The sequence below is a fragment of the Parasteatoda tepidariorum genome, chromosome 5, assembly GCF_982258835.1.
Source record: "Parasteatoda tepidariorum strain Cologne lab strain chromosome 5, Ptep-v5.0, whole genome shotgun sequence".
NCBI classification, from domain to species: Eukaryota; Metazoa; Arthropoda; class Arachnida; order Araneae; family Theridiidae; genus Parasteatoda; species Parasteatoda tepidariorum.
Genome location: NC_141759.1, coordinates 106,583,192 through 106,605,794, shown reverse-complemented (window position 1 = coordinate 106,605,794; position 22,603 = coordinate 106,583,192).

Sequence of the window (22,603 nt, the reverse complement as noted above, 5' to 3'; positions counted from 1 at the left end):
GCAGAATTTGAGATGGGTAAATGGACCATAAAAAGACCCTTTGGTCTTAAAAACTGGAAAACAATAGCAGGAAAAAAACTTCTTGAGAAGGCCAAGACCTACCCTGGGCTGTCGAGCCATTGATGATGATGAATACTATAATAACTCAAAAAGATGTATTTTAACAAACATTAACATTTTACTACTCAATAACATTGTTACTATTTACATCAATAATATTAATTTTACAAATTTAAAAAACAGGGTGCGCAGCCAATTTTTTTAACAAAAAATAAGCACCTTTTAGGCACGCAAAAAATATTTTTAAGCAGTTTAAACAAATATCAATATTGGGATATGCGTACTAATAAAAATTTTTCCTCCTTTTGATGAAAGCTCTTCATATATATGTGAACAAAATGCAAAATAATTTTCAGACTTTACATGAATATGATAAAATAACAAGTTTCTGATAAAGAGCCCTTTTCTAGATTCTATCAGTCATCATAAAAAACAATTTGTGAGTGATTTTCTTCAATATTGAGTGGCTTATTCTATTTTGCAAATTAATAATTACTTCATTATTCATTCAATACTTCATTGTTCATTCATTTATTTCATTAAATTAATAAATACTCATTATTCGTAAATTAATAATTACTTCATTATGCATTTGTAAAAATTTTAAAGATGGTAAAGAAAATATTACATTTTGGAAAAGGAAAAATCAAAGCACTTTTTAAAAACTTCGAATGAAAAAAAGCACATTTAAAGGCCTTTAAAAATCGAAAATGAGCACTTTTTAAAAACGCTACGCACACTGAAAAATATAAAAACGAATTTACAGAAATAAATGTACAGATTCCAAAAAACTTCAAATAGCCCAAGATTCAATACCTTAAATGAAAACGAGAGGTGCCAACTTTCCATCAAAACACAAAAATATATACAATATATACACAAAAATATATACAATTAGCGTTTACAAAATTCAAAGTAACCTCCATATACTATGATATGCCAAGGTAGATAGGAAAAAATCCAGTAGATTTTTACGAATTGATATTTGTTGCATGAACAGAATATTTTACACATAGGGAATTTTAGTCATCAAAATATAAAAACTAATATTTTCCAGTTATGATTGCCATTAAATATGCTTGAAATGTTACGCTTTATGTTTACTCATGATTTTGAACAGTAATAGGCATTTAATTTATCAAAAATAGTTTAAACATTTTTTCTATTTAAGTTAAAAAACGAGTTCTGAATAAAAATAAACTGAACAGTTTAGTAAAGAGTTTTTAACTTATTTCTTCCAATAAATGAGGCTCTCTTCACTAAGTATTTGTAATACTTTATTTACATATTCAAGCAAGCAATAATTTGTGCAAAAAATTCTATTTTGCTTTGGATATTTCAGGAAACTTACCCAATTTTAGGGAATTTTCCGAAATGTAAGAAAACCAGGAGAATTTTTAGTAAACCAGGAGAAACTGGCGAAATCCAGTAGAGTTTGCAGCTATGAAATCGTGAGAATTACCGATAAAATGCAATAGTTGGCACCCCTGTTTTCAAAAGTTTTAAACAAAAAATTCTATTTTTATTACTTAAATTCAAATAAGCATGTTGGTTATAAGTTTGCGAGAGTCACTTTTTTTCTTTTTTTAAATTTTTCAAAACCTTTTTATTTTTCAATGAAACTCTTAAGACATAAAAAGCAAATGGAACATAAACTAGAATTTAAAAATGTGTCAACATTTTTAAAATTTATGACATAAGTTGGCAAAATCCAGTTGATTATATTATTGGCAATTTTAAGTTTTTTTCTAAATTAAGCGTAATCGATAAATTGGAGTAAGTTTTAGAATAACTTCCCACACATAACAGCGTACAATATAAGTTAAAATATATATATATAATTGCATCAAAAATTATAAATTAGTTCAACAGTCTCACACCTGTAATGAATTTAAATAAATTATTTTAATGCATGTAGGTTAGAAATTTATTAAGTATTTTTCATCAAAAAGTTCAGGCTTATTCTTCGCATCGTTTACATATTTATATTATTGTCAATTTTAAGTTCTCTTCTAAATTAAGCGTAATCGATAAATTCTTAAAATTAAGTTTGTTTTTAAAAGAAATCAGAAGTATTTATAATTTTAAAACACAATTCTATTCTTCTTCTTTTCATCTCAACTTTAAATAAGCAATTGAGACATTGGGCACAAATGATGAGAGACGTTTGCTTATGATAGCAATTTTAATATAAAACAAAGTTTCCAATATCCAAAGTTTTGGCTGATAATTGTAAATGTGATTTAAAATATTTAAATAAATAGGTTGATTCATTATGCCATCAATAAATAACTAATTACCTTATCCTTATGTTGATATGCATCAACATACAAAGACACCACCACCATGCTTAACTGTTCCAACTGTTTTGGATAAAGTTCCTCTCTGCTTCATAATGCACATCAAAACCCAATGTGTTCAATTTGTTTCCATTAGCCGATAAAACATTATTACTATATTAGGATCTATTTATCGTTGATTTTGCAAAGTAAAGCCTCATCAAAAATGAAATTTAAGCAGAATATTTTTATAAAATTTTGCAGAGATTTTTACAACTTTCATATGAGAATTTATGAATTTTTTCACAAATTTTATAATTTTAATCTCAGATCACGTTGATATGAAGTCTTTTAAGCATTTTATCACATATTGCACAATGGAATGGGACAAAATAGTCTAATTCAGCAATATTCATTACTGATTTACCTCTTATGATGACAAATAATCATCTTTTAAATGTTGTCTGCTGTATAATTATGACTACGAGCCATTTTTAAATGATAGAAGAAAATATTATGGAATTAGCCAGCAAAAATTAAAATATAATTTTGCAAACATAAGTTTGATACTAAATTACAAATAAATGAGTAAATTAAATTAAATGAAAATAATTAAATAAAAAAATTAAATTAATAGACAATAATTCTGAAATCTAAAAGCATTTAAGTGTACAATGATTTATAAAGTAAAATTTTTGTTATTTTTTTATTGATTTCTTAAAAATAAACTTTAACTTTATTTTTAAAATATTCCATGATGTTTTGCTAAAAAAGATTATACATCTTATTATTAAATACCCATTCTGAAATATTCATTTTAATTAATGAAAAAAGTCTTATTTCAATAAAAGTCATAAGTGTACGACACTTTTGGAAGCCACTGTAAAAATAAAATTTTTTTGATGTATAATCGCCTAGAATCTTTTTCTTTTGCTTAATGAAAATATATTTATATTATTTTGCTTATTAAACAATACTTATTAAAGTTTTTTTTTTTGGTCGCTCTATATTTGATATTTGGTACACTTTGTGAAAAAATTACTTAGTGTATCACATTAAAACATTTTTTATTCAATAAAAACACTATATTCTACTAGCTAAAGATATTTTCTCCACATCAGTCTTAATTTTTTAAAAATTTATCCAAACATTAAAGAATAAAAAACTAATATTTTACTAAGTTGTTAAAATCAATTTAGTCTGATTATTTTTCACGGTGATATAATAAAAGAATAACATTTTAAATAAAATATTTTATAATATTGACACTTTTCTTGTACCTATCCTACACTTTATGAGAAAAAAACATGCTGACCTGAAAATTTTAGTATGTTTACCTGGAAGACCTGAAAAAATCAGGGAAATTTAAAACCTGATTAAAGTGGCCACCCTGCTCAATGTTTGTTAATGTAAATATAATTGCATATAATGTAAGTTTTTGTATGATTTCAATTTAATCCGGAAAGTATAAACAATCCATATAAATAAAATTTCGTATCACAAATTTCTAAATCTGTTTTAATTATTCTACTATTAAGAACGAGGTTTAATTACAAAATAAAGGTTAAGAAATATAATATAAAAAAGGATTGACATAAATTATACGAAAATTAATATATAGGAAAAAGATCCGTCTACCACTGAGGATATTTCGCTGTGGTCGGTGCAAGCCGGATGCGGATTTCGTATCGACTGGGATTGGACCCTGGTTCGCCTCATTGGAAGGCGAATGCTCTATCCCCTGAGCCATCGCGGCTCCGTGGAGGACTAATTTTATATATATATATATATATATATATATATATATATATATATATATATATATATATATATATATATATATATATATATATATATATATATATATATATATATATATATATATATATATATATATATATATATATATATATAACCGTCGTTGAACGGCCGACCTAATTTTATGGGTTTAAGACTACTAATGTTCAACTCCTTAGCCTTGTCATTTTGAACCCAATCCAGAAGACAAGGGAACTCCTGGATCGAGTATTGGGAGAAATTTGCCTTCGTGGAGGACTTTTTGATGGTGCAAACCCGCATTTGCGTTACAAGGAGAGGAAGACCACGAGAACCTCCCACTGTTAGCCTGACCGCAAGGGGACTCTAACCCATGATCCGTCTACCACTGAGGATATTTCACGTTTATTGAGGAGGACTGTTGACGGGAACAGCAGTCAAACAAGATTAATAGTCTTTATGCAATAGTAACACCCAGTGGCGTAATTGACGCCGCAACCTCCTATGCGCTGAGGAGCGCACGAGGTGTGAGGGCGCATGATTCAGAAATTATACACTAGAGGTGCACGACCCGTGGTCAGGGCCGGATTAACCTATAGGCACACTAGACACGTGCCTTGGGCCTACGAAATTTAGGGGCCTACGAAAAACTTGGGAGAAAAAAATTTGTTGACAAAAATAATTTAGCTTTAAAAACAACAAGTGTATTTTGCACAAAATACAAATAAAAATATAATATTTTTCGGTAATAAATTATTTTGCAGAATCTTATGATATTACTTTTTTGGATTCAACGAAATCTTGTATTATGCTGTCGAATTCCAAACTACGCAATATGTCGTATTCAATAGACATAAGTTCGAGCGATGCCAAACGATCTTGATTCATTGTTGAACGCAAATAATTTTTTATCAATTTTAATCTGGAGAAAGATCTTTCTCCTTCTGCATTTGATCCAAGAATCGACAAATATCACTATCAATTTCACTGTTTTCTTTGCTGGTTTGTTGTTGTATTGTTGACGTGAAGTGTTTACATAGTTATCGATCGAACAAATCATAATGGTATTATCGATATCAACTGCAATATCGGCAGTATGTCGGTATTGCAGATAAAGTTCGATAAACAAATTTGTAAATTAAAATCCATATTAATAAAAATGTTAAAAAAAATGTAAAAAAAAAAATATGCAAGAAAATTTTAGCATATATTTTGAAAAGAGGGGAGGAGTGGGGGAAGGACCCAAAAAGGGCTATGCCTAGGGCCTACGAAATGCTCTGCCCGTGGTAGCGCTTGAACCAAAGAAAGAAGAAAAAAAAGACAATTATAAACTATCATTTTTTTTTTCTTTTTTAAAAAAAAAAAAAAAAAAAAAAAGAAAGAAATCAGAGCATCTAAACAAATGTCTTTTCTTGTTAAGGTACCCGAGCATTAAGAGTTACAAAATTAAAATATTACTTAGTGGAATTTTCATGAAAATGGTTGTAAGGCAATAGACGTTCTTTTTCATTAAGTTGTCATTTCTGAACTTTTATCTTAAAAGAAAAGGAAAAAAACAGTTGGTGGCATTTCTTTTCAAAACGTTTTCATTCAAAAGTGTTGAAATGAAGAAACTCTGAAAGCAGCTTCAAAGCCGCTATAGATTTTATTTTCAGATTTATTGTTTGAATATTATATTATTATAGTTTGGGGATTCAGATTTATTGTTATATTTCTAAAAAAGTATGAAAATTGAATTACATTTAAACTTACCACAAGAATGAAAGTCCCCAGAAATGTATCTTTACAGCTATTAGAATCCAATAATCAATTCATAGATCTTTATTCTAATAGAACATTTATATGTTCTATTAAACCCGAGAGATTTTAATTACGTAAAGATTCTACCTGCAGAAATTATCACTATCGAAAGCTGTTTAACCTTACGATACCATCTTTAAATTTATTCTAACTGATTTGCTCTCAGCAAAAAACGTTTGCACTTATAGAAAGCGATCCCAGGAATAGTGAGAAAGAAATTATTTTACCAAACATTTCAAATTAATTCCTATCTTTTTGAGTGTTACAGTATTTAGAAGCCACCCTGTAATGCAAATTAGACATTTTTGATGACCTTTATATATTTTTAGTATTATCCCCACATAAGTGGTCACTATTAGAATTAGTGCATTTAGAGTTTCAAATAAATATTAGAAAGGTAAACTAGCATTTATTACCTATACCAGGTGAATAAGTATAGAGAATCATCATAGCATAAGTGCCATTAAGATAATTAAACCCTGTTTATTTGTCTGATAAAACTCGAAATGACCCAAACACATGAAGTCTAGGATCCGCTTTAGGATCCATGCCCAAATATTTACCTGTGCTACCATTTAAATTTTCTAAACAAATAGTCGAGGGATAGCCTGGTTAGTAGGGCACTGGACCCATGTCCAAGAGTTCGCGGTTTCAATCCCAGCTGGCTGAACGAGTAAATGGTGACTGATGCACTTTAAATCTATCGAGTCTCAAAGTCCTCCATGTTCCCATAACAAACCTCTGGGGATATTGATCCAGGAGTTTCCTTGTCTTCCGGTTTGGTTCAAAATGACAAGGCTGCGGAGTTGAACATTAGTAAACGTAAGCTCAAAATTGGGTCGGCTGTTCAACGACGGATAAAAAAAAAAGTAGGTCTGTAGGGTTGTAGGAGTGGGCATTAAGTGTACGGGATTGCGCACGCGTCGCTTCTGGGTGACGGCTGTGTGCCTCCGAATTTGTGGGGAATATTGTTTACGCAGTGGCCACGAAAAGCCGTAAACCCGCTTCAAGGGTCGGCTAGCCACTTGCAGTGACCAAACAAATAAACTGGTTTTGATTTTACATTAATTTTTTTAAAGTTTGCGATCCATAGAAAATGTTTTATTTCATTTTTTACAAAGATTATACAATGTGCGAAATAAAAAAGGAGCTACTTAAAAACACTAATATTCAATCTTAATGGTTCCAGAATCTATCTTTAAACATGTTAACAAATAAGTGCGATCCGTGGTGGCTCAGGGAATAGAGCGCTCCTTTCCCAGCTTGCACTGACCACAGAGCGGATGTAAAATATCCTCCGTGGTAGGCAGGTCATTGATTAAAGTCTTCTTGCAGTCAGACTAACCATGGGAAATTTTCGTGCTTTTCATCATCATGTAAAGCAAATGGGAGTTAGTTTCATCAAAAAAAAGTCTTCCACAAGGGTTGAATTTCTCCTAATACTTGATCGCAAAAATAAAGCTAATAAGTACGGAAAATATTTTGAAGTCACAAACTCGGGCCCAAAAACACATTTCTCATTACTAAGCCATCATAGTTTTTCGAACGATTCGTTTTTCGTGACTCTAAAAAAATATTGAGTTACCGTAAATTGTAAATTATAATCCCACTAGTTCAATCTGGTGCGCGGTTGAACATTAAGATCCCTTAATATTAATTTCTCTTTTTGCGTATTTGTAATTTAAGGGAAATTGTTTTTCCTCGCAATTATGATTCTTATCGATCTATAATTTCCTTATCGATCTATAATTTGAAGCTGAAAAAAGTTTTTACAATTATTATTTTTAAATAATAAATTTAAGAATGGAAGCAAAATTTAAAATCATACTCATTTTTTTTTTATCATTTATATAAATACAACTTTAAATGACATATTTAAAGTTGTATTTATATAAATGATAAAGAAATGAGATTAAAACTTATGAATTCTTAAGAATCAGATTAAAAGTTGAAAATTTAATTTTTTTTAAAAACTTCTTTACTTAAAAACTGCGTTTTCATTCTTATTTTCTAATCGCGTTTTCATTCTATGTGACATTTAAAATTTTTAGTCTATCATTAAATTAAATGGTACTGAATTTTTTTTTTACATTTAATTATTTTTGACTAAATGTGTTTCATAATAAGGAGCGTTTGATTTGCTTAACTATGTGCAGAGATAAACTGGTGAAGCAAAAATTGGAAATTAACATTAAAGTGTAGACAATTTTGGTCACTTTTCTGATTTAACAAGTGAGGCCATATTTTAAAGATGGCGGTTATCACTATAATTTATCACAAAAAGCTATGTTTATTCAGAGGAAGTTTTTCTGTTTGATTCTGCAACTTTTTACTTGCTTAGCATTATTACGTCACACTAGAGCTGCACAATAAGCTGTTGGCAACGGTGTGGGTAACATACCCGATGATGATCCGAAGACATGCCATCGCAACTTTGATCCTCTGCAGAGGAGATGACTCCCCTGTTTTGGTAGTCGTATGTTAGTAATTAGCCAGAAAAATATGAATGCATAACTAAATTCCTTAAACATGAATTGCTTTAAATTTGCTCATCGAGGCATATTTACATTAAAAAGGGAACATTTTCTAAATTTATTTACTTTTTAAACTATGGCTAGATAGTGTCACAAATTCTTTTAAATTTTTAAAATATCCTTTTATCATGAGCTATTTTTCGCATAACTAAACTAACCGAATCATCCGCAATAAATATTGTTTAGTGTTGAAATTTTTATTTGAACTAATACTTTTGACACTTAATATGTATCAAAACGGCTAAAAATATTTAAGAAGTGAGCCTATTAATTTTAAATCATTGCATAGGTGTCAAAATTTCTAAAAATATATGCGAATGAAGAAAAATATTTATTAAACATGTTCTGACATTTTTTTATTTTGCTCGTGTCACCCTAGATCATTAGCACAGTTGTCGCTAAAATCGATAGTGTCGCAAATATGATATGCGAAGGGATAAGAATATTCTTTTTGGCTTACTTTTTTAGTACACTATTGTCCATTTCAGTTATAGACATTGTTCTCCTTTGGTTTCTAATTAATATTAAATACTGCATTTGAGGGGGTCATTTGGCGGACACTTTAATGATTTTTTATATTTTTTGAGCTCACAGGAAAACTTTCGGATTAATTTTAAATCATTGCATAGGTGTCAAAATTTCTACAAATACATACATATGATGAAAAAAAATTATTAAACATCGTTAAAAAAATATTTTTTTGACCATGTCACCCTAGATCATTAGCACAGGTGTCGCTAAAATCGATTGTGACGCAAATATGATATGAGAAGGGTTAGGAGTATTCTTTTTGGCCCACTTTTTTAGTACACTATTGTCCATTTCAGTTATAGACATTGTTCTCCTTTGCTTTCTAATTAATATTGAATACTGCATTTGAGGGGGTCACTTGGCGGACACTTTAATGATTTTTTATATTTTTTGAGCTCACAGGAAAACTTTCGGATTAATTTTAAATCATTGCATAGGTGTCAAAATTTCTAAAAATATATGCATATGATGAAAAAAATTTATTAAACATCGTTCAAAAAATATTTTTTTGACCATGTCACCCTAGATCATTAGCACAGGTGTCGCTAGAATCGATAGTGACGCAAATATGATATGAGAAGGGTTAGGAGTATTCTTTTTGGCCTACTTTTTTAGTACACTATTGTCCATTTCAGTTATAGACATTGTTCTCCTTTGCTTTCTAATTAATATTGAATACTGCATTTGAGGGGGTCATTTGGCGGACACTTTAATGATTTTTTATATTTTTTGAACTCACAGGAAAACTTTTGGATTAATTTTAAATCATTGTATAGGTGTCAAAATTTCCAAAAATATATACATATGATAAAATTTTTTTATTAAACATCGTTAAAAAAATATTTTTTTGACCATGTCACCCTAGATCATTAACACAGGTGTCGCTAAAATCGATAGTGACGCAAATATGATATGCGAAGGGATAAGAATATTCTTTTTGACCTACTTTTTTAGTACACTATTGTGCATTTCAGTTATAGACATTGTTCTCCTTTGCTTTCTAATTAATATTAAATACTGCATTTGAGGGGTCATTTGGCGGACACATTAATGATTTTTTATATTTTTTGGGCTCACCGGAGAACTTTCGGATTAATTTTAAATCATTACATAGGTGTCAAATTTTCTTAAAATATATGCATATGATGAAAATTTTTTATTAAACATGGTTAAAAAAATTTTATTTTGTCCGTGTCACCCTAGATTATTAGCACACGTTTAGCTAAAATCGATAGTGACGCAAATATGATATGAGAAGGGTTAGGAATATTCTTTTTGGCCTACTTTTTAAGTACACTATTGTCCATTTCAGTTATAGACTTTGTTCTCCTTTGCTTTCTAATTAATATTAAATACTGCATTTGAGGGGTTCATTTGGCGGACATTTTAATGATTTTTTTATGTTTTTTGGTTCAAAACATGACTTTGGTATTAATTTTAAGTTAGTGCATAGGTGTCAAAATTTCAAAAAATATATGCATATGATGAAAAATAGTTATTAGACATCGTTAAAATTTTTTTATTTTGTCCGTGTCACCCTTGATCATTAGCACAGGTGTCGCTTAAATCGATAGTAACGCAAATATGATATGAGAAGGGTTAGGAATATTCTTTTTGACCTACGTTTTAAGTGTTCCACTGTGGACTGATTGTTAGGACACGGTTCCCTGCAGATCACCGAAGTAAAGTATCACTGGCTGCGGTCAGTGTGCGAGTGGGTGACCACTTGGATCCGTCTGCGTAGGGACCGAGGTTGTGCGATATTGGCCCTCGTTGAACTCGATGATCGATTGACGGAAAACCGATTTAGTAAGTAAAGAAAGACTATTTGAAGTGAGTAATTAAATTTTTTATAGTTTTAATAATACGGCATTGATAACATAATAGTCAGAAAGCTTTTTCTATTTTTTGGTAATCTAATTCTAAAATTTTTCAACAAATGTCTCTTACTGAAATGCTTTCCAGATCATTTTAAAAAAGGGCAAGTCTTGCTTTTTTTGAAAACTAATAAAAATCCGAAACTATTATTATCACACAGACCAATTACACTACTCCCTTGTCTAACCAAATTTCTAGAAAAACTTATTACCAAGATAATAAACTATTATATAGAAAAATATAAAATTTTATCAGACAAACAATTCGGTTTTCGTTTCGGCAAATCTATAAATCATGCACTTCAAAATTTTCAAGATAATCTAAAACATCTCAAAAACAATTTTAAACATGTCGCAGCCATTTCCCTTGATATTAAAAGCGCTTTTGATAATATACAATATAATTTAATTTATAAAGAAATTTCAACTTCAAATCTCCCTAAAAATTTATGTCACATGATAGAAGATATCAACAGAAATAGAATTGCTATTCTATCAACAAATCAAGGATTCAAAACAAATCATATACTCAAAGGTTGCCCACAGGGTTCTTGCATTGGTCCGACAGCTTGGAATTTTTTAATCAATAGCTTGCTCAATACAGATATGAACAATCAAATTATGCAAGCATTTACCGACGACATTATTCTATTAACATTTGGAAATTCAAGAAGAGATTTAGAAATTAATACTAACAACACACTCAATATTATTCGAAATTGGCTAACAAGTAATAATCTCAATGTATCAATAGACAAATCTGTTTTCAACCATTTCTCCAACTCAAGCAGGGGTCCAATCTTCAAAATAAACAACCAAAAAAATCTCACAAAAGAACCATTTCAGATATTTGGGAGTGATATTTGATAGGAGTCTTAACTGGGGTCCACATGTTAAAGTCCTGAAAGAGAAATCAAACCAACTACTCAATTCTCTTTTTAAAATTAATACAAAATCCTGGGGTATAAACCAGAGAGCTCGTAAACTCATATACAAAACTGTTATAATCCCTTCCTTAGCCCATGGTTCATGTGCATGGGCACAAAAAATCTCGCCTAGAATCTAAAGAACTTTAGTTTCAATCCAAAGGAAATTTCTTCTGAATATCACAAGAGCCTATCATTCCACTCCTACAGCTGCTCTACAAGTCTTACAAGGGAAACTAGGGAAGTGTGACTCGCCAATTTTGAAATAAACTAGTGGGATGTATGCCTTACGAGAAATAATTTTAGGGGGCAACATTAGTTTCGGCCCATAGAAGGTCCTGTGAGAGATAAAAAATAATTCAATATATAGAAAAATCGGTATTTTATTACTTCAATGCAGACTATTAGTTATTGTAATCGTCTCATACTCCAATTAATTAGTAATTAATTGGATAATTAATTAATTTGCTAATTAATAAATTAATTAACATTCGTTTTGGCCCATAGAAAGTCCGGTGAGATGTAAAAAATAATTCAATATATAGAAAAATCGGTTTCTTATTACTTCAATGCAGACTATTAGTTATTGTAATTGTCTCATACTCCAATTAATTTGTAATTAATTGGATAATTAATTGGATAATTAATTAATTTGCTAATTAATAAATCAATCAGAAAATTAATTGTTAATTAATTATTATTTAATTGTTAATTAATTATTAATTGATTTGCAATTACATACTCCAACTAATTTGAAAAGTTTTTTGAAAAAAAAAAATTTATGTAAATTTTTTTTTTTTATATTAACCTAACAGGTTTTTCTGAAAAACTACAGATATATAAAATTTTCGAAATCAATTTCGACAATAAATATGCATTATATAGTACGTGAAAGTACCACAAAATTAATTGGAGTATGAGACAATTACAATAACTAATAGTCTGTATTGAAGTAATGAAATACCGATTTTTCTATATATTGAACTATTTTTTATCTCTCACATCACCTTCTATGGGCCGAAACGAATGTTTCCCCCTAAAATTATTCCTCATATGGCATACATCCCACTAGTTTATTTCAAAATTGGCGAGTCACACTTCCCTAGTTTCCCTTGTTAGCTGGATTCCCACCTCTCTCAGAACAGATTGCGTCGTTATCGTGTTCAATAATCATAACTCAACTTAAAAAAGACATTTCCTATAACAATATAAATTATCAATACAGTACTTACGAGGAAAAACAAACAATAACTATTTTTCACCCCTCTCAGTCTATCACTAACTTAATCAGTTTGGAAGAAAATAAAAACTATAATCACTTAGATCCATACAATTTTTTCACAGACCGTTCGAAAACAAATACCGAAACTGGTTTTGCATTCTTCAACATAAATCATTCTAATCATTACACAATTAATAATAACAACTCAGTCTTTCAAGCTGAACAACTTGCTATTTTAGAATGCATTAGATTCATCAAATCACAGATTTCATTTAAGGCATCTAAAAAATATACAATCTGGTCGGATTCTAAAGCAGTATTATACTCTATAATCAACCCAGGCACGAAAAATTCACTCTCGGCTAAAGTACAAAAATTATTCCTTAATACAAATATATTTATCTCATGGATTAAAGCACATGTTGACAGAACAGGTAATGAAAATGCAGATGCCCTTGCTAAATTATCGACAACTAAACAACTAAGTTACTCATATCCCTTCCCGATCTCACATCTTAAGAATCAACTTCAGAACTCTGTATCACAAATTTGGCAAAATTATTGGAACAATTCAGATAAGGGAAGAAGATTATATAAAATTATTAATAAAGTAGATTATTTTAAGACGATACCATCAAAACAAGAAATCTGGTTTCTAACTGGGCATGGTCCTTTTCCATTTTATTTTAAATATCTAAACATCTCAGATAATGATCACTGCACGTGCGGCCTTCTGGGCACTCCAGAACACTATCTTACGGAATGCATCTATACAGCGTCATGGCATACTCGTGCATCGAATATCACTAATCTACCAACTTGGCAAAAACAATTCATAACTAACAATACACTTAAAACCAAATTATTATTCGTAATGAATTTTCTTTCTAATAATAATAATATTCTAAAATTTTAAATATAAAAAAAAAAAATATTATATATTTTGGAATGCCTACCTATATGTTGTAAATACTGTACATATATTTCATATTTAACTTTTTTATTATTATTATAACATTTTAATTACTTTCTTTTATTATTTAACACCTATAAATCAAAATTTTAATGGAGAACTAAATATATATATATATATATATATATATATATATATATATATATATATATATATATATATATATATATATATATATATATATATATATTATATATTTTTTATTACCCTTTTTTTTCCTTTATATTAATTTACTTTCCAAAATTCATTTATTGTCACTTTCTATATGTCATATATATATTGTTTAAACTATAATTAATATTTCTGTATATTTGTAAACAAAATTGCAGCCTCCTTTCTTTTGAAACTTTAAATAATTGATTGAGGTTGGCTGGAAGTAGTTGCCAGATGCGGATTATACGGGTAAGGGTTTTACTAACCTATGTACGTATCCGCGTCTGGAAGGAAAGAAAGAAAGTTTTAATAATAATAGTTTTAAAATTGGATGTTATGTAAGATTCACAGACTAGTTCTGAATTTGTATTTAGTTCACGCATAAACAAAAAACGAATAAAATAAATTGAATTTAAGGGAAAACAGACAAATGTTACAATCATTGCAATTGGATATTACAGATTTTACACGTTTTTTTACATAAAAATATGTATATTTTCTTTTTATTAATAATTTGGTTAAAAATAATTAAGTTGCAATTATTAAAGAAAGTAATCCCAAGACTCAATCAGTCGATTTGAAGCCGTTACCTGACTTACTTCATTCTCTATAACAGTCGACATAACAGGAAATAACAGTCGACATCAAAATTTATTTTTTAATTTTAAAGTATATTTTTAAATTACATTTGTGATCTGAATGTAGATGAGCCTTTATTTTGATAATAGAGATAAAAAAAAAGTATAAATATATTAAGTAATAAAAACAAAATAAATTTATTAAATAATTTTAAAAATATTAAATAATTTTAAATATTTTTATTGTAACCAAAATGTGTGGTGTTGTATGTGATATTACATCTTCCCTTCTCTCCAAACATAGCGGTTTTGGAACATTTTTAACCCATACTGATTTAAAATTATATTTCATTTCAAAGCAGTGAATGATCTTTTAAGCCTTTTTTTTTCTAGACTCTTTTTAAATCCCCCTATACCAAGAAAGTTTTATCTTTCTTTAAAATTAGCATATATATTCTTTAAGCTTTGAACAGAAATTATATTGATTTTGTAACACGTTATGAATAAAAGAAAGAAATAATAAAATTGAAAACGTCTAAAAAAGATTGAATTAAAATTTGAGTTTAAATATCAAGTTATTGTTTTCAAATTCATGCTTTATTACTTCTTTGGCCGCATGCCAACTTTTTAATTTGTGAAAATGTGTGAGGAGGGAGTTTTTCTTTTTTATTTTCTCTTGTTTAAAATCAACAGATGCGATTTTTTTTTTCGGTTTCCATATTTATGATAGAATCTTTTTTTTTATTAGTTTGGCGAAACCAAGACTTCCAAGTAATAGATTTTTTCGCTATCAACCCGCCCATTCAAAATCAATTTTAATGATTCTAATAGTTTGTTAAAGTTCTAAACGTAAAATAAAAATTATTTAAAAATAAGATTTAGAAAGGACTGGTAAGTATGCAAATAGGGCTTCAGAAATGTTAATAATAATAGTAAAAACAATAATAATAATAATTGTTTTCGGAAGGTGTATTTCAAGATAACAAGTGTTTTGTTTTATTTTAAAAATTAAAAATAATAATCAATCACTTTTATACTTGATTTTAAAATAATAATTTAACTCAATATTTATAAACAGCTTCTAAAAAAGGCTGTTTGGAAATTACCGTCTTCTTAATATATATTTGCAGAATTTTTCTAAATCGGAAATAAACAAAAGTATTTGCATAAGGGATTGCAAATTAATATTCAAGTGAGGGAAAAAATCTGACGAATAATAAATTATGGGACAAAATTTTCTTTAAAAATTACGGTATAAAATTTGATTGCAGAAATAGATTTTACAGTGAGCATGATTTTACAGATAATGCGCTCAGACGGTCAGTACTTTTAATCGTAATTTAATTCGAAATTTTTTACAGTGTTTTCTTGGCAAATTAGATTATATCTATAATTGGACAAGGTGACATCTTCTAAATTCTTAGTTAATTTTACAGAATTCAAACATCTAGGCATCAATATTATAACAAATGCTCAATATGAGCCGCAATGGCTCAGGGAATAGAGCGTTCGACTTCTAATGAGGTGAACCGGGTTCGAATCCCAGTCGATACGAATCCGCATCCGACTTACACCGACCACAGTACTGACGTGAAATATCCTCAGTGGTAGACAGAACATAAGTTAGAGTCCTCTTGCAATCAGGTTAACCGTGAGAGGTTTTCGTGGTCTTCCTCTCCGTCTAACGCAAATGCGAGTTAGCTCCATCAAAAAGTACTCCACGAAGGCTAATTTCTCTCAATACTCGATCCAGGAGTTTCCTTGTCTTTTGGATTGGGTTCAAGATTACAAGGCTACGGAGATGAACATCAGTAGTCGTAAACCCATAAAATTGGGCCGGCTGTTCAACGACGGTTATAAAATAAAATAAAATGCTCAATATATGTGTGTTATTTTTTTTGTTAAATGTTTAAGCTATTAAAAATGTGTATTATATTTTTCCTTAAAAGTAGCGCGTGGCTCAACAGCCTATTGTGAGCCAGAGGAGAGGGTCATGTAGATTAATGATCCACAATTTCGTGTCCAACAACATGATTGAAGCGATGAAGTCATCAAAATAACTTTACTCTCAAGAAAACAGTATTTTCTTCCTTGTATTTATTTATATTTTCGCATTCAATCAGAATAAGCTGTCCCTTAGTTTAGTTATCTCTGTCTTTACTCATTATCAATGTATAATTAAATTGGTCACTAGGAGGTAACAGTTTGAATAAAATATGAATAAATAACTAGTATGACTCCTTATTCTTCTAATTAGGGTGAAATCTGATAAATTTTCAGAATTATAGCTTCTGAATTAGCTTAAAAGAAAAAATATTTTCATGCGTCTTTATTACTTCTCCCTTCTATAAGTAAGTTTATTTAATATTTTATAATTAATCATTCTTCGAAAGGTTTTTCTTTAAAAAAAACTTTGTTATTACGCCTATATAGTTTTTGATTAAATACTATTTTTTAAAAAAGATTTTGGCAATTTTGTCCCGGTCGCTACTACCTCATTAAAATATGTTTTCCTTTCCCTAATTAATGTTGCCGTCGTCCATTAAGGTGCCATCCAGTGGAGCCATCTACGGCCAAGAATTCGACTTCTGCTACACCCATGCATCATACCCGTTTATAGGGCTGACCCATTCATTCATCCAAAGATAGTAATTTAGACCTGAACCAGAGAACGATCCATCTCCAATTCAGTACACCCAGAGGTATCGGTTTGTTATGGGAGAATGGAGGACTTTGTGACCCTACAGATTTACTGTGCACCAGTCACCATTTACGACACGGGGAGTCTTCGGCCGGCTGTTTCTTTAATTTATACCAAAGTTATATGCTTCTTCAAATATTTGTAATGCGTTTTCATTATGGTCAATAGAGTGTGAATTAGATTTCTTATTACTATCATTATCGAAAAAAGTGCTGCATTAATCATTGTTTACTACTTATGAATTATCACTCTTTCTCAAGATTCATACTTATATGTTCTTAGACTCCTTATAAAAAAAATTATAGAAGATTACAGATTAGGATCAGCAAAATAATATTTCAGGAAAAGGAAAATGATCGTGAAGGTGGGACTGAATGAATCACAACTTGTTTCGATTACCAGAAAAAAACACGAGAAGACAATTTTTTTTTTGGTAAAATTAAGTTATGTAATGCACATTAAGTAATTTAGTAATGTCATTTCTAGTAAAGGAAAAAACGGTATTTTGGTAATATTTTAGCATATATTGTAAAACCATATTTTATAATAAATTGTCAAAATCATCTTAGCGCTTCGGTAAAAATTATTGAGCTCTTTGGTGTTAACATAGAGCCAGGAACATAGTAAATTTTACCAGATTCTGAAAGTTTTGACCATACCTTCTTCCAATTGTAGAGTGTAGTTTAAAGGTAATTATTAAAAACACCCACGAACTTTAAAGTGCAATCAAACAGGTTTTTATGTTTCTTCCTCACTGGAGATTCGTTTTTAAAATATACCGGCACCCTTGCTTTTTACCTTAGTTTGATCCGAGAATTTTCACAGTGAACGCTTAGACAAGGATAACTATCACAAGGTCCTAGCACTACTGAGAGCTATTTTCAACTTCCTTGCAAAAATATAGTGTTTTGAAATAATTTTTATGAAAAAAAAATTGCCGAGAATTTTTTAATAAGCTTTATAAACTACAGTTTTGAAAAAAGGGTTTCTTAAACTTTGTGATTCTGTTTTTAGCCCTCAATAAAATTTGTCCCGGGATTCATAAACAGGACCCGACTTTGCCTAATTATGGCCCGGGGCAAAAACTTCTTGAGGGGCCCCCCGCTGCTTCACTTTTTCAGTAATGAAGAACCGAACTTATGTAGGTATTTTTCACCTCATTATAGATAACATAACAAGAAAATTGATTAGAACCTATTAATAGCTATAAAGTTCCCCCCCCCCCGTTCATTGGTTAGACGAAATATCGTTCCATCTATTTTATTGATTGACAATTTCATGTTTATCATGCAGAATGCAGTTTCCTGATTGTCATCAAGCTTCGAAAAATTCATATCCTTGCTGACATTAGGACGGAATAAAAAGTGACTCTCCTTTGTCACAATAGCCCCTCCCCCCTCCATCTCACCATACTGCACAAGCAAACACTTTTTATTTCAATTATCACAGTATTTCCACTTCCTTACCCGCTTCTAAACGTTACGCCAGTTTGGAGAATGAATGGAAAGAAATGAGGCAAATTAGAATTTTGCAAAATTCTACTTTTCTACGTAAAACAAAAGTTGTATTTCGTAATAAGCACACAAACCTGCATATGCATGTGTAACAATAAATAAATATGATTCATTTTTAAAAAAAACGACGATTTAAATAATTCATTTAAAAATGTATTGTTGAAAATTTCGATTCTTTTTCCCGCCATTGACATGGCGATTTCCCTTCCTTAATCTGTAAGAAATTAACTTAAAGCAACCCTTAAAACAGTAGAAGAGCTTTCATTTCGCTCTGCAAAAATTTAGCAGATGCAAATTTTCTTTGAATCGTCCTTCGATTTGATTGGTTATCAACTAAGAGGCGAAAATGAAATGAAATCATCATGTGATGGAACAATTTATAGAACGATGAGTCACTGCATTTAAGAAGGTGATAGTTCGTGATTCTCCTGATAGAGGTAATAAAGAATTTTAATATACTTTATATTCACGATACATTTTATTTGCTAAATAATTTCCCTTTACTAATATTTATATTAAAATCTTGTATTCTTTACACGTCGAAAGAAAAATGTTGTGTATATCTTCAGACGCTTTTACCAAACAGTTCTTCCAGAATGGAAGAATTCTTTTTTCATTCGGAACACTTTTGTAATATTTAAATTTAATGTGATCAGATAATAAATTGTTTTTTTCTTAATAATAAATAAAAGGCATGACAAATGTGATAATTTACATATGTGTTCGGTTTAATATCAGAGACTGTATAGATGTTATTTCTGGTATTGTTTTTAGTTCATTAATTAAAATGATCAAGTAGAAAATTTTAAGTAGGTAAAACATTATTTTTCAGTTTATATTACACAAATAAAAATTTTGCTGACTTATTATAGAAATAACGATAAAAATTAATAATTTACTTGTTTTCAAATGGAAGTATTTCAATTAATATTAAGTAATGCTTCTAAATTCAAAATTAGCACACTTTAGTAAATATAAAATTTCTAAATCTATTGTTTATATGAAAGCTATATAACAGAAATGTGTTGAATAACCAAAATTAACGTTTTTAATTATTTATATAAATAAATCAATCAATTGGAATTAACTGGAGGAAATTCTAATTTCTTTTAAATGTTACATTAATTCAAAACTTACTATTTCCTATTTATTTAAAGTCCTTTACATTAAACGACATACTAAGAATTTAAAAAATATTATAAAATTTTTTTGAAGTAATTAGCTGTTAGATCATAAAGATAAATTTTAGTTATTGTCTATAAAATCAAAATAATTTCTAAAAAAAAAGTATTAATTTTTAGAACTTTGAGTATTTGATAGTATTTAATAATGCAATTTAGTGAAAAGATAAGTTTAAAAAATATTTAATTTCAAAGAAAAATATATAATTTTTTTTTTTTAGGTTGATCAATTATGGTCAAAAGTTTCATTGTTTGTATTTAATGTATTATTCTTGTATTGGATATATATGGGTAAAAACTTTCGGAAAAAAAGTACCAGAAAAAAACCCAAATCATTACACCTCTTTTATTTTTCTGTATAAATTTAAAGTCCCATTCGTTTGGGATCATTCAATCCGAATTTAATGAGATTAAATTAGATTTTAAAATTAATTACAAAATTATTTTTTTAAAATTTGAAAAGAAAATTATAAACTGCGCAAGATATGAGTATTCAAAGTATCTTTATATTGCGCATGCGCAAAAAAATTAAATTTTCATAGTTTTGTAATGAATTGCAATTGGCAACTAATGAAAAAAGTTTGATTTTCACATTGTAAAAATTTAAAACGTTTTAAGTGCTTTACTAAGTAGTTTTTGTATTTCTTTTTTTTTTTTTTTTTTTTTTAAAAAGACTCAAAACGATAGAGGGTTTTCTACAAATTTCATTTTGTATGGTTTGTATCATGATTTGTATTATGTAATTTGCAATGCTACAAAATGACATTTGTGGATAATCCCTGATAATTTTGAACTTTCTTTTAAAAAGTACACGAACTACTTACAAAAATTGCTTCAAACTTAATAAACTTCTATGATATTGGATACTACTTTTTTATTTATTTGACAGAAATGATAAAAGTAAATACTATAAATTTTTTTTTTAATTTTTCTGCGCATGCGCAGCATGGAAGAATTTAAAATGCTCATAACTTGTGCAGTTTTTAATTTTTTTTCAAAATTTTAAATTGTTTCAAAATTTTTCTTTAATTTTATTAAATGTTTTTTTTTTAGATAATAGTAGAAAAAAAAAGAAAAAGGAAAATGTAAATCAAAAAAAAGTTTTTTTTTTGTTTAAAAAACTGTCCATATTTCCATGTCAAAAATTGAAAGTGAATTAGCATTTCATATATACAGAGTTGCCACAGGCGACTAAAAGCCACTATTTGCAACTATTTTCGACCTGAGGCGACTATAGCAACTTTTTTTGCATTAAATGTCTAAGAAAGCAACTATTTTCAGGAAACTAAGACTATAGGGAAACTTTTGTGCGCTCCTAGGTTTTTTTTTTTAGCACAACTTGGGTTGGCAACCTGCGTCCCACGGTATTTTTTAGAGCACAATGAATTTTTTCTTTCTTAAAAAATGTTGATTTATCACTTTTTAATTCAAATTCGATTTATCATAAAAACGATTAAAAAAATTCGATTTATCACTTTTTAATTTGCACAGATTTCATTGTAAATCTATTTTGTTCCGCGATCGCCTTTTCAACAGTTATTGCAAATTCTGCATGATTTTAAAAAACCCAATTTTTAATATGATATTACGATGCGAGAATAATCACTTTTCACAATATATATGTGTGTATATAGATATTTATATATATGTATATAAATATATATTTGTATATAAATATATGTGTGCATATATAGATATATATTTGCTAGATCAATTATTGTTTGCACCGAAATTTCTTTAGTAAAAGTATGTTTTTTCAATCAGAAAATATTTTTTGAGTTATTTCTAGCAATTAAAAGTAATTAATTTTCTGCAAATATTCTAATTTTTTTTAATGTAAAAATTTAGTGCTAGAACACTAATGTTTGTATAAAAATTATATTTGCTACCAACATGACTAAATGGATCATGGTATGTGACAATTAAGTCATTTAAATAAAATTTTAGTCACATTTTTGTTCTTATTTAGGCAACTATTTTCATAGTTTTGGCAACTATTTTCATGCTTTAGGCTACTAAAAGCAACTATATTGTTCATTTTTGTCTGTGGAAACCCTGTAGTAGAGCAAATAATTTAGATTTATCCGTAATTGTTACGATGTCATGACCAAAATGACGGTCTGACGTTGAGTAATAAAAATTACGGATTTTGATAATTTCCATACTAATTTGCTAAACATAAGTTTTTTCCTCATAACTACCTAGAACTACGAAATTTTGTTGTCCCTAACTCATTTACTTATCTTTTTTTTTTTTTTTACTCTTCTAACAAATCTAAATACAATAAATGATTAAATATTGTAAATAATTTTATAGAAATGCGAAATTTAAAAAAAAATGATAAGAAATCTTATTAATCACTTTCAAACGGACAGTTCTGAAATATCTTCACTCCTTATCAAAAAAGCAAGAAAACATAAACCCAAAGAAATGCTGTGAACAGAAATTTTTTGTGCTTCAAATGCAAAATGATAAAGAATTCTAGTGTTAATTTTCCC